General features: G+C 44.5%; 1 pseudogene; it reads left to right on the top strand.

The window, feature by feature from the left end:
* The first annotated feature begins 8,283 nt into the window (after positions 1-8,283).
* LOC148147422 (28S ribosomal RNA) lies at positions 8,284-9,841 on the top strand (annotated as a pseudogene).
* Positions 9,842-10,757: the final 916 nt, after the last annotated feature.

The following is a 10,757-nucleotide window of genomic DNA, read 5'->3' as shown; positions in this document are numbered from 1 at the left end:
ATAATCTTTTCATTGACCCAGTATTCAACCTTCCTGTTATTCTTCCCAAAGTGAATCACGTCACATTTAGTTGCATTGAGCTCCATTTGCCACCTCTCAGCCCAATTCTGCAGTTTGTGCAAGTCCCCCTGCAATCTGCAACATTCTTCCACCGACTTTAGTGCCATCTGCAAACTTACAAAACCATCCACCTCTGCCTACATTTATGAAAATGACAAACAGCAGAGGTCCCAAAACAGATCCTTATGGCACACCACTAGTAACTGGACCCCAGGCTGAACATTTTCCATCAACCACCACTTGCTGCCTTCTTACAGAAAGCCAGTTTCTAATCCAAACTGCTAAATCACCCTCAATCCCATCCCTCTGTATTTTTTGCAACAGCCTACCACATGGAACCTGATCAAAGGCTTTACTAAAGTTCATGTATACCACGACAACTGCCCTACCCTCATCAACACATCTACATGCTTGGTCAACTTCTCAAAAAACTCAATGAGGTATGTGAGACATGATCTGCTCTTGACGAAACCGTGTTGACTATCTGCAATCAGATAGTTGCGTGCTAGATGATTATAAATCCTATCTCTTATAATTCTTTCCAAAACGTTTCCTACAACAGATGAAAGGCTTACTTGTCTATAATTACCAGAGTCATCTCTACTGCCTTTCTTGAACAAGGGCAAAACATTTGCAATCGTCCTATCCTCTGGTATTAAACTTGTAAACAATGATGACTGAAAGATCAAAGCCAATAGCTCCAACACTTTTTGCCTAACTTCCCAGAGGATCTTCGGATAAATCCCATCCGGTCCAGGGGACGTGTCTACTTGCACTCCTTCTAGAATTGATAACACCTGTTCCTGACTAACCTCGATCGTTTCTAGCCTAATAGCTTGTATCACATTCTTCTCCTCTACGATATTCCCCTTTTCTTGAGTGAATGCCAATGAGAAATATTTATTTAGTACTCCTCCGACCTCCACAGGGTCCACACACAACTTCCTACTTCGGTCTTTGACTGGCACTATTCAACGCTAGTCATCCTTTTATTCCTCTAGAATCTGTACAAATCTTTAGGGTTGTCCTTTATTCAACCTGCTAAAGTCTGTTCATGACCTCTCTTTTTTCTGCTTAACTCTTTCTTTAAATTCTTCCGAGATAATCTGTATCTCTCTATCGCCTCATCTGAACCATCGTGTCTCACCATCAAGTAAGCCTCCTTCCTCTGCTTAACAGAGATGTAATTTCGATATTAAACTATGGTTCCCTTACCTTATCACTTCCTCCCCACCTGACAGGGACATGCCTATCAAGGACACAATACATGTTCCTTATACCAGCTCCACATTTCAATTGTTCCCATCCCTTGTATTTTGCTACCCAATTATCTGCATCCTAAGTCTTGCCTAATCGCATTATAATTGCCTTTGCCCCATTGATAACCTTGCCCTGTAGCATGTACGTAACCTTTTCCATCGCTAAACTGAACATAACTGAATTATGGTCACTCTCTCCAAAGTGCTGACCTATCACTAGATCAAACACCTGGCCTGGTTCATTACCAAGTACCAGGTCCAGTGTGGCCTCCTCTCTTCTTGGCCCTTCGACATACTGAGTCAAGAAACTCTCCTGAACACATTGGACAAAAATCATTCCATCCAATGTACTAGAGTTATAGCATTTCCATGAATGTTAGGGAAGGTAAAGACCCCATAATGACCACCCTGTCCATTTCACTCCTGATCAGAATCATTTTGTCGGTAGTGGGAAAATGCTAAAATCCGATGTGAAGGCTATTATAACAGAGTATTTAGAAAACAATGTAGAGTACAGAATGCTGATACTAACAAAAGGGAAATCACGCTTGACAAAGATATAGAAATTCTTCTGGAATGTAACTAATCGAGTTAATCCAGGCAGTCAGTCAAACAGGCTTTGTATTTGGATTTTCAAAAGACTTTACATAGTGTCACACATACACGATTAATGTGTAAAATTAAAGTGCATATGATTGGGGATAGTGTATTGAGTTGGATAGAAAGTTGATTAGCAGACAGGAACTAAAGAATACGAATAAATGTTCTTTTTTTTCTGAATAGCATACAGTGACTAGTGGGTTACTGCAGAGATTAAGGAGGTGGACGAGGGGAAAGCAGTAGATGTGGTGTATATGGATTTTAGTAAGGCGTTTGATAAGGTTCCCCATGGTAGACTACTGCAAAAAATACGGAGGTATGGCATTGAGGGTGAGTTGGAGGTTTGGATTAGGAGTTGGCTGGCTGGAAGAAGACAGAGGGTAGTAGTTAATGGCAAAGGTTCATCTTGGAGTGCCGTCACTAGCGGTGTTCCGCAAGGATCTGTTTTGGGACCATTGCTGTTTGTCATTTTTATAAATGACCTGGAGGAGGGGTTAGAAGGTTGGGTGAGCAAGTTTGCGGATGATACGAAAGTCGGAGGAGTTGTAGACAGTGAGGAAGGATGTGGCAGGTTACAGCGGGATATAGATAAGCTGCAGAACTGGGCAGAAAGGTGGCAAATGGAGTTCAATGTAGCTAAGTGTGAGGTGATTCACTTTGGTAAGAGTAATAAAAAGATGGGGTACTGGGCTAACGGTCGGATACTTGGTAGTGTGGATGAGCAGAGGGATCTTGGTGTCCATGTACACAAATCTTTGAAAGTTGCCACCCAGGTAAATAGTGCGGTGAAGAAGGCATATGGCGTACTGGCTTTTATTGGTAGAGGAATTGAGTTCCGGAGTACTGAGGTCATGTTGCAGTTGTATAAGACTCTGGTGCGGCCGCATCTGGAGTATTGTGTGCAATTTTGGTCGCCATACTATAGGAAGGATGTGGAGGCACTGGAACGGGTGCAGAGGAGGTTTACCAGGATGTTGCCTGGTATGGTAGAAAGATCGTATGAGGAAAGGCTGAGGCACTTGGGGTTGTTTTCATTGGAGAAAAGAAGGTTTAGGGGTGACTTGATAGAGGTGTATAAGATGATTAGGGGTTTAGATAGGGTCGACAGTGAGAATCTTTTTCCACGTATGGAGTCAGCTATTACAAGGGGGCATAGCTTTAAATTAAGGGGTGGTAGGTATAGGACTGATGTTAGGGGTAGGTTCTTTACTCAGCGAGTCGTGAGTTCATGGAATGCCCTGCCAGTAGCAGTGGTGGACTCTCCCTCATTATGGGCATTTAAGCGGGCATTGGATAGGCATATGGAGGATAGTGGGCTAGTGTAGGTTAGGTGGGCTTGGATCGGCACAACATCGAGGGCCGAAGGGCCTGTACTGCGCTGTATTCTTCTATGTTCTATGTTCTATTAGTAATGTGACACCAAATAAATGTCAGAGTTCGATGAGGGAGCTAAATGTAATAGCTCAAAATTTACAGATGGTACAAAACTGGGTATCAGAGTGATCTGTGGGAAGGATTCAGAGATGTTGCAGTGTGCTTTGGATAGGCTTGTAAGTGGGCCAATGCATGGCAGATAATGTGGACACTATAAGGTTTTATTAGTGAAAATATGCTGGTAGATTGTTATTTGAATGGCTGCAAATTGAGGGAAAGGAATTTTCAGCGTGACCTGGGTGTCCTTGTGCAACAGTCACTGAAATGAAGCACACAGGTGCAGAAAGTAGTAAAGGAGACTTCAAAGTGAGAAGATTTGAGTACACTAATAAGGATATCTTACTGTAATTACATAACCATGATGTGGACCTGCCGGGTTGGACTGGGTGGACATAGTTAAAAATCACATAACACTAGGTTACTGTCCAAGAGATTCATTTGAAAGCACAAGCTGGTGTTTTCAAATAAATCTGTTGGATGATGACCTGGTGTTGTGTGGCAATTATATAGAACCTTGGGATATTGTCTGCCATTTTGGTCTCCTTCGGTGAGATAGGATGATCTGGCTATTGAGGGGCACAGTGAAATGTTATGAAGTTTTATGTAATTGATTCCTGTGATAGTCGGACAGATGTTCAAGAAGATATTGAGTTGGATAAGATTGTATTCAGTGGAGTTTCGAAGAATGAGGATGACCTTATTAAATCCTATGAAATTATAACAGGACGAGACAAGTTAGATACAGGAAGGATATTTTCAATGGTGGGGCAGTATAGGGAGATTATTGATAAGGCATAAATGTTTAGGACTCAGATGAGAAATTTTGTCACCTGCCAGAGATTGAATCTGTGGAATTCAGTACCAAAGAAACTGGTTGAAGAAGTGAGTTGATACAGCTCTTGTGGTGAAAGAGTTTAAGTGGGATGGGGGGGGGGGGGGGGGGGGTGGAGGGCAGGACTGGGGCAAGGTGCTCGATGATCATCCATGATCGTAATAAATGGTAGAGCTGACTTGAAAGCAGGTTCCTCCTGCTCCAATCTTCTATGTTCTATAGTATCATAAGAACTGATATTGCAGAATTTTGATCAAGTGATAATGAAGGAATGTTATATCATTCAAAATTAGAATGATGTGTGATTTCAAGATAACTTGGAGGTGCTTGTATTTCCATGTAATTGCGGTCCTTATATTTGTGGTGGTAGATAACGTGAGTTTGATATGTTCTTTGAAGAATGCTTGTTAGGAGGCAGAATTGACTCTTCCTCATTGTCCACGCCAATGTTACTGTATGTTGGTGGTACAAAGAATGAATGTTTAAGGTGGTGTACAGGGTGTCAAACAAACAAACGCTTTTCCTTCTTAGACTCTGTTTCTTAGCACCTCCACAATGTTTAATAAAGTTGTATGAGAGTTGGTTCAAACTGGCCTTTTACTGACCTGACAAGCTCTGCTTCTCAGTCATTCCACTTTGAACATTGCCCGGCTAACTGCTGAGGTCTCCAGAGAACCACAAGTCATTTCAAAAAGTAAAGGTACACCATTTTTGTGATTGTTTCTTCATTTGACATGGACTGATGTGGATGTACAACTGGTGTTGAGGCTAAAAAGGGAAGGTGGAGCAAATGGAGCAGGACACAAAGCACAAATTCATTGTTACTCATGCATGTTAGAAAATAAAACAGTGAACATTATTATCCAGCTTTTGATCCTGCTCAGTACATTTTTTTTTAATGGTCTGGCTGTTGAGATGTAATGTCCAACAGATAAGAATAAACTAAGGTACTATCCTGACCGTATGGGCACAGTACGAGTGACACACAACCACCTGCAGAATGGTCTCAGCTTCATAACTCCAGCATTCTTAAGTGGTGTTGATTTCATCATGTTGCCCTGGTCACTAAACCCGATTCACCAAGTCTTGCAGCCGGGCCCGCAGGACCTCCCAGTCACTGCCCATTTCAATTCCCCCTTTCCTACATGACCATCCTTGGCCTCCTCCATTGCCACAACGAACCACACCACAAATTGGAGGAACCTCATCTTCCTACAGCCCGGAGGACTCAACATTTCAAATGCATCCCTCCTATCCCCCGACTCCCTTCCCAATCCCTCCCCTTCTTTCCACTCCTCTCTGCCTTCAAACAGATTCATTCCTCTCATTGACCAACCAGGTGGTACCCACTACCTGTCTTCACCTATTCCCACCTCACCACCCTGCCCCCGTCATCCCCTTTATCTGCAGCTCCCCCCACACCCACCCTCCATCCTGAAGAAGGGTTACACCTGAAACATCAACTCCTCCACCTCCTGATGCTGCCTGGCCTGTTTGTGCTCTTCCAGCCTCCTGCCTGTCTGTTCTGGTGACTAAACTTGACCTTTCCATTCACGGACTCTATCCTACTTGTCATCAGGGCTAGTTTCTTTGTCACTACTAACACGTGTATAACTCTTGAATGATGGACTACTCCCGTACAAGCTCCTGCTCATTCATCACAATACATGTTATCTCCCACCTTTGTCTGTTAGCCCAATTAGATGATTCTGCCATGTTTCATAGAACATAGAATGGTATAGCAGAGTATCGGCCCTTTGGCCGATCTTTTATTCTACTCGAAGATCAAACTAACCTACATACCCTTCAATTTACTATCTTTCATGTGTCTGTTCAAGAGTCACTTAAATGTTCCTAGTGTCTCTGACTCTACTACCATCTCTCGCAGTGCATTCCAAGTATCCACCACTCTCTGTGTAAAGAACCTACCTCTGACATGTCCCCTAAACGTTCCTCCAATTACTAAAATTATGCCCCCTCATGATAGCCAATTCTGCCCTGGGAAAAAAATCTTTGGCCATTCACTCTATCTATGCCTCTCATCATCTTGTACACCTCTATCAAGTCCCTCGTCTTTTTTCACTCCAATGAGAAAAGCCTTAGCACCCTCAACCTTTCTTCATACGTCATGCTGTCTGGTCCAGGCAGCACCCTGGTAAATCGCCTCTTCACCTTCTCTAAAGCTTTGACATCCTTCCGATAATGAGGGAACCAGAACTGAACACACTCTTCCAAGTGTGGCCTAACCAGGACTTTATAGAGCGGCAACATAACCTCGTGGCTCATAAACTTAATTCCCCGCTAATTAAAGCCAGCACACCATGCATCTTCTTAACAAACCTATCAACTTAGATGGGAACTTTCATGGATCTATGGACATTAAACCCAAGATCCCTCCGTTCCTCCACACTGACAAGAATCCTGCCTTTAAACCTATAATCTGCATTCAACTTTCTAAAATGAATCACTTCACACTTTTCCAGGTTGAACTTGATATGCCACTTCTCAGTCCAGTTCTGCATCCTGTCAATGTTCTGTTGTAAACTACAACAGCGCTCCACACTATCCACAACTCTACTTCCTTATCCAAGTCATTTATAAATATTACAAACAACAGAAGTCCCAGAACAGATCCTTGTGGAACACCACTAGTCACCGAGCTCCAGGCTGAATACTTTCCATCCACAACCATCCTCTATCTTTTATGGGCAGTTATGTGAGCAGACAGCCAAAGTTCCTTGTTCTTATCCCTTCTTACTTCCTGAATGAGGCTACAATGGGAACCTTATGAAATATCTTACTAAAATCCATATACACCATATCCACGACTCTATCTTCATCAACATTTTTTGTCACATCCTCAAAAAATTCAACATGAGATTAAGCAATAACAGTCATGATATGGAGATGCTGGTGTTGGACTGGGGTGTACACAGTTAAAGATCACACAACACCGGGTTATAGGTAAAAGTGAGAATTGCAGATGCTGGAGATCAGAGACTAAATTAGAGTAGTGCTGGAAAAGCACAGCAGGTTATGCAGCATCCTAAGAGCAGGAAAATCGACGATTCGAGAAAAAGCCCTTCATCAGGAAGGGCTAAAAGAGAAAATACTGGAAATCTTTGACAAAGGGTCAGTTAGAGTCGAAACGCCAGCTCTTTTCTCTCCTTACAGATGCTGCCAGACCTACTGTGATTTTCTTGCACTTTCACTTTTAGTTTCAGATTCCAGCATTTGCAGTAATTTGCTTTCATCAGGAAGGGCTTTTGCCCAAAACGTCGATTTTCCTGCTCCTCATATGCTGCCTGACCTGCTGTGCTTTTCCAGCACTACTCTAATCTAAACACCAGGTTATAGTCCAACAGGTTTAATTGGAAGCACTAGCTTTCGGAGCAGTGCTCCAAAAGCTAGTGGTTCCAATAAAACCTACTGGACTACAACCTGGCGTTGTGTGAGTTTTAACTTTGAGCAATAACAGGTCCGCGATGCCCTTAGATGTCCGGGCTGCACGCGTATTACACTGAATACATCAGCATATGTCTACCCTACGCTGCCTGGTGTGGGTAACCCAGTGAACCCATGATGGGGATTGGGAGTTGCAAATTATTTCCCACCAATGAAGAATTCCCAGTAGGTGTGGGTCATAAGATCATGTTGAATAATCCATGCCCTTCCCTCCTACTGATTGGATGGTTTAGTGAGGTTCTTGGATTGGATCTGCTGGAGTCGGACACTTGCCTGGGGAGTGCCGGGAACACGATCAAACCTGACTATCTAGAGGAGATAAAACTTGTAATAAGTTTCTGTTGGTGAAACTGCGGAAGGATCATCATCGGATGGGAGGAAAGCCAGTTCCAATCTGTCTCTTACGCCTCGGTGCATAGGGTGGCCAGCAGGAGCACTGGCAGCGTAGCAGGCCCTGCAGCCATGGTCCTGACCCCCAGCCGGTGCCTACTGCTTGGACGGGAGGTCATTTCATACAAAAGGACTGAAACCCCTGTCTGCCCAGTCCACCCAAAGGTAAACGGGCGTGGCGTGGCGTGGTGCCAGAGGTCTGTGATGATGTCGGTGACCCACTCGAACCGTCTTGAAACTCAGACGAAGGAGTCTAACACGTGCACGGGTCAAAGGGCGCTCAGGACACCACATGGCCAAATGAAGGGGAAGGTCAGCGGATCCTCCCACCCCCCGCGGCAGGCGCACCACCGGCCTGTCTCACCTGCACAGTTGGGGAGGTGAATCACGAGCGTATACGTTAGGACCCGAAAGATGGTGAACTATGCCTGGGCAGGGCAAAGCCAGAAGACATTCTGGTGGAGGTCCGTAGCTGTCCTGATGTGCAAATTTGTCGTCCCACCCTTGGGAAAGACTAATAAAATCATCTAGTAGCTGATTCCCTCGGAAAATTCCCTCAGGATAGCTGGTGCTCAACTGTTATGCAGTGCTGCTTTTTAAAGCGAATTATTAGATGCATTGGAGCCAAAAGAATCTCAATCTATTCTCAAACTTTTAATGGGTAAGAAGCCCGACTCACTAGCGTGGAAACGGGTGTGGAATGAGAGTGCCCAGTGGGCCACTTTAGGTCAGCAGAATTGGTACTGCGGGATGAACTGAACGCTGGGTTAACGCGCCAGGTGCTGATGCTCATCAGACCCCACAAAATGTGTTGGTTGATATAGACAGCAGGACGGCGGCCATGAATTCGGAATCCGAATTCTGTAACAACTCAACCTGCCAAGAAGTCTGTAACAACTCAACCTGCTAAATCGTGGTTAGCACTGCTGCCTCACAGCGCCAGATGACACAGGTTCAATTCCCACCTTGGGCGACTGTCTGTGTGGAGTTTGCACATTCTCCCCGTGTCTGCGTGGGTTTCCTCCGGGTGCTCCGGTTTCCTCCCACAGTCCAAAAGATGTGCAGGTTAGGTGAATTGACCATGCTAAATTGCCTCTACTGTTAGGTGTAGGGGGATGAGTCTGGGTGGGTTGCTCTTTGGATGGTCGGTGTGGACTTGTTGGGCCGAAAGGCCTGCTTCCACACTGTAAGTAATCTAATCATTAAACTAGTCCTGACAATGTATGGTGCTGGAGTGTCAGATCCATACCTTGCTGTCGCTGGCAATGCAGAGCCCATGGGGCTATGCTGCGACGAGTTGGAATACCACTACATTGAGCATGGAAGCCTAGGGCATGGAACTCAGTAGAGCTGCTGCTGGTGCAGATCTTGGTGTTAGGAGCAAATATTCTTACAAGAACTTTGAAATAGAGAAGGGCTCCATGTGAACAGCAGTTGAACACTTGTCAGTCAGTCCTAAGAGATAGGTCACTGCCGTTCCGAAGTGACGAGCAATGGCCTCCACTGGCCTTGGCCGATCAAAAGGGAGTCGGGTTCAGATCCCTGAATCCAGAGTGGCAGAGACTGGTGCCTCATGGCGTTCAGTGCGGTAATGCAAACGATCCCAGAGAAGCCAGTGGAAGCCCTAGGGAGAATTCTTTTTTCTTTGTCAAGGGCAGGGCACCCTGGAATGGGTTCAACACGAGAGAGGGCCCTGTGCCTTAGAAAGAGTTACGGTTCTGGAAAATCCTGGGGAGATGGTGTAAATCTCGCGCTGGGCCGTATCCATATCCGCAGCAGGTCTCCAAGTTGAACAGCCTCTGGCATGTTAGAACAATTCACGTGTGGAAAGTTGGCAAGTCAGATTCATAGTTTCTGGATAAGGATTAGCTCTAAAAACTGGGGTGTGAAGTTGGGCTGGACACGTGCTACGGCTGGACGAGGTGTTGCCATCTCCTGGGGTCTGGTGGTGACCCTGGACATGCACCGGGCCCTTCTTTTGGATCTCTTGTGGGCAAACAACTGTCAAAATGTGCAGTTTCTTTGGAGACTCTACCCCATATCTCTGGCTGGTGCCTGTTGGTAAAACAGGCAAGTATTAAAAGACATAATAGAATTATAAAAACTTTTAATTTTTATTAAAATTAAAATTTATTTAGAACTCTGACTACAGGACAAGGACGGAAATGTATGGATAACAGATTCAATTTTTCAGAAGGATCAAGAAGCAGTAATGGTGGATTTTGCTGGATGCTTTGAAATTGAAGTGATTCTCCAGAGAAGGGGATGAAAAAGCAAATAAATATTGACATCTTTTGGATGAAATTAAGATGAGATTCTTTCCACACCTTTGTTATGGGAGCTAGAGGGAAATGAATGGAAAAGAATAATGATGAGATAGCATTTGGTAGGGAAGCTGCTTGTGAAGATACTGAGGGGCAGGATCAATTCCCATTTGAAGGAAATGGGCTTATCAGGGATAGGCAACATGGTTTTGTGCAGGGAAGGTCATTTCTTACCAATTTAGTAAACTTCTTTGAGGAAGTAACAAGGTTGATTGATGAGGGAAGGTCTGTAGATGTCATATATGAGGACATCAGTAAGGCATTTGATAAGGTTCCCCATGGCTGGGCAGCAGGAGTCAGAGTAGTAGAGAAAGTGTGTTTCTCAAAGTAGAGAATTGTGACCAGTGGTGTCCCACAGGGATCCATGTTGGAACCACTGTTGTTTGTGGTATA

This window comes from Chiloscyllium plagiosum, unplaced genomic scaffold, assembly GCF_037043375.1.
Source record: "Chiloscyllium plagiosum isolate Xiang-an unplaced genomic scaffold, Cpla_swu_hap1 HiC_scaffold_17, whole genome shotgun sequence".
NCBI classification, from domain to species: Eukaryota; Metazoa; Chordata; class Chondrichthyes; order Orectolobiformes; family Hemiscylliidae; genus Chiloscyllium; species Chiloscyllium plagiosum.
This window is presented reverse-complemented; position numbering and strand designations above follow the sequence as displayed.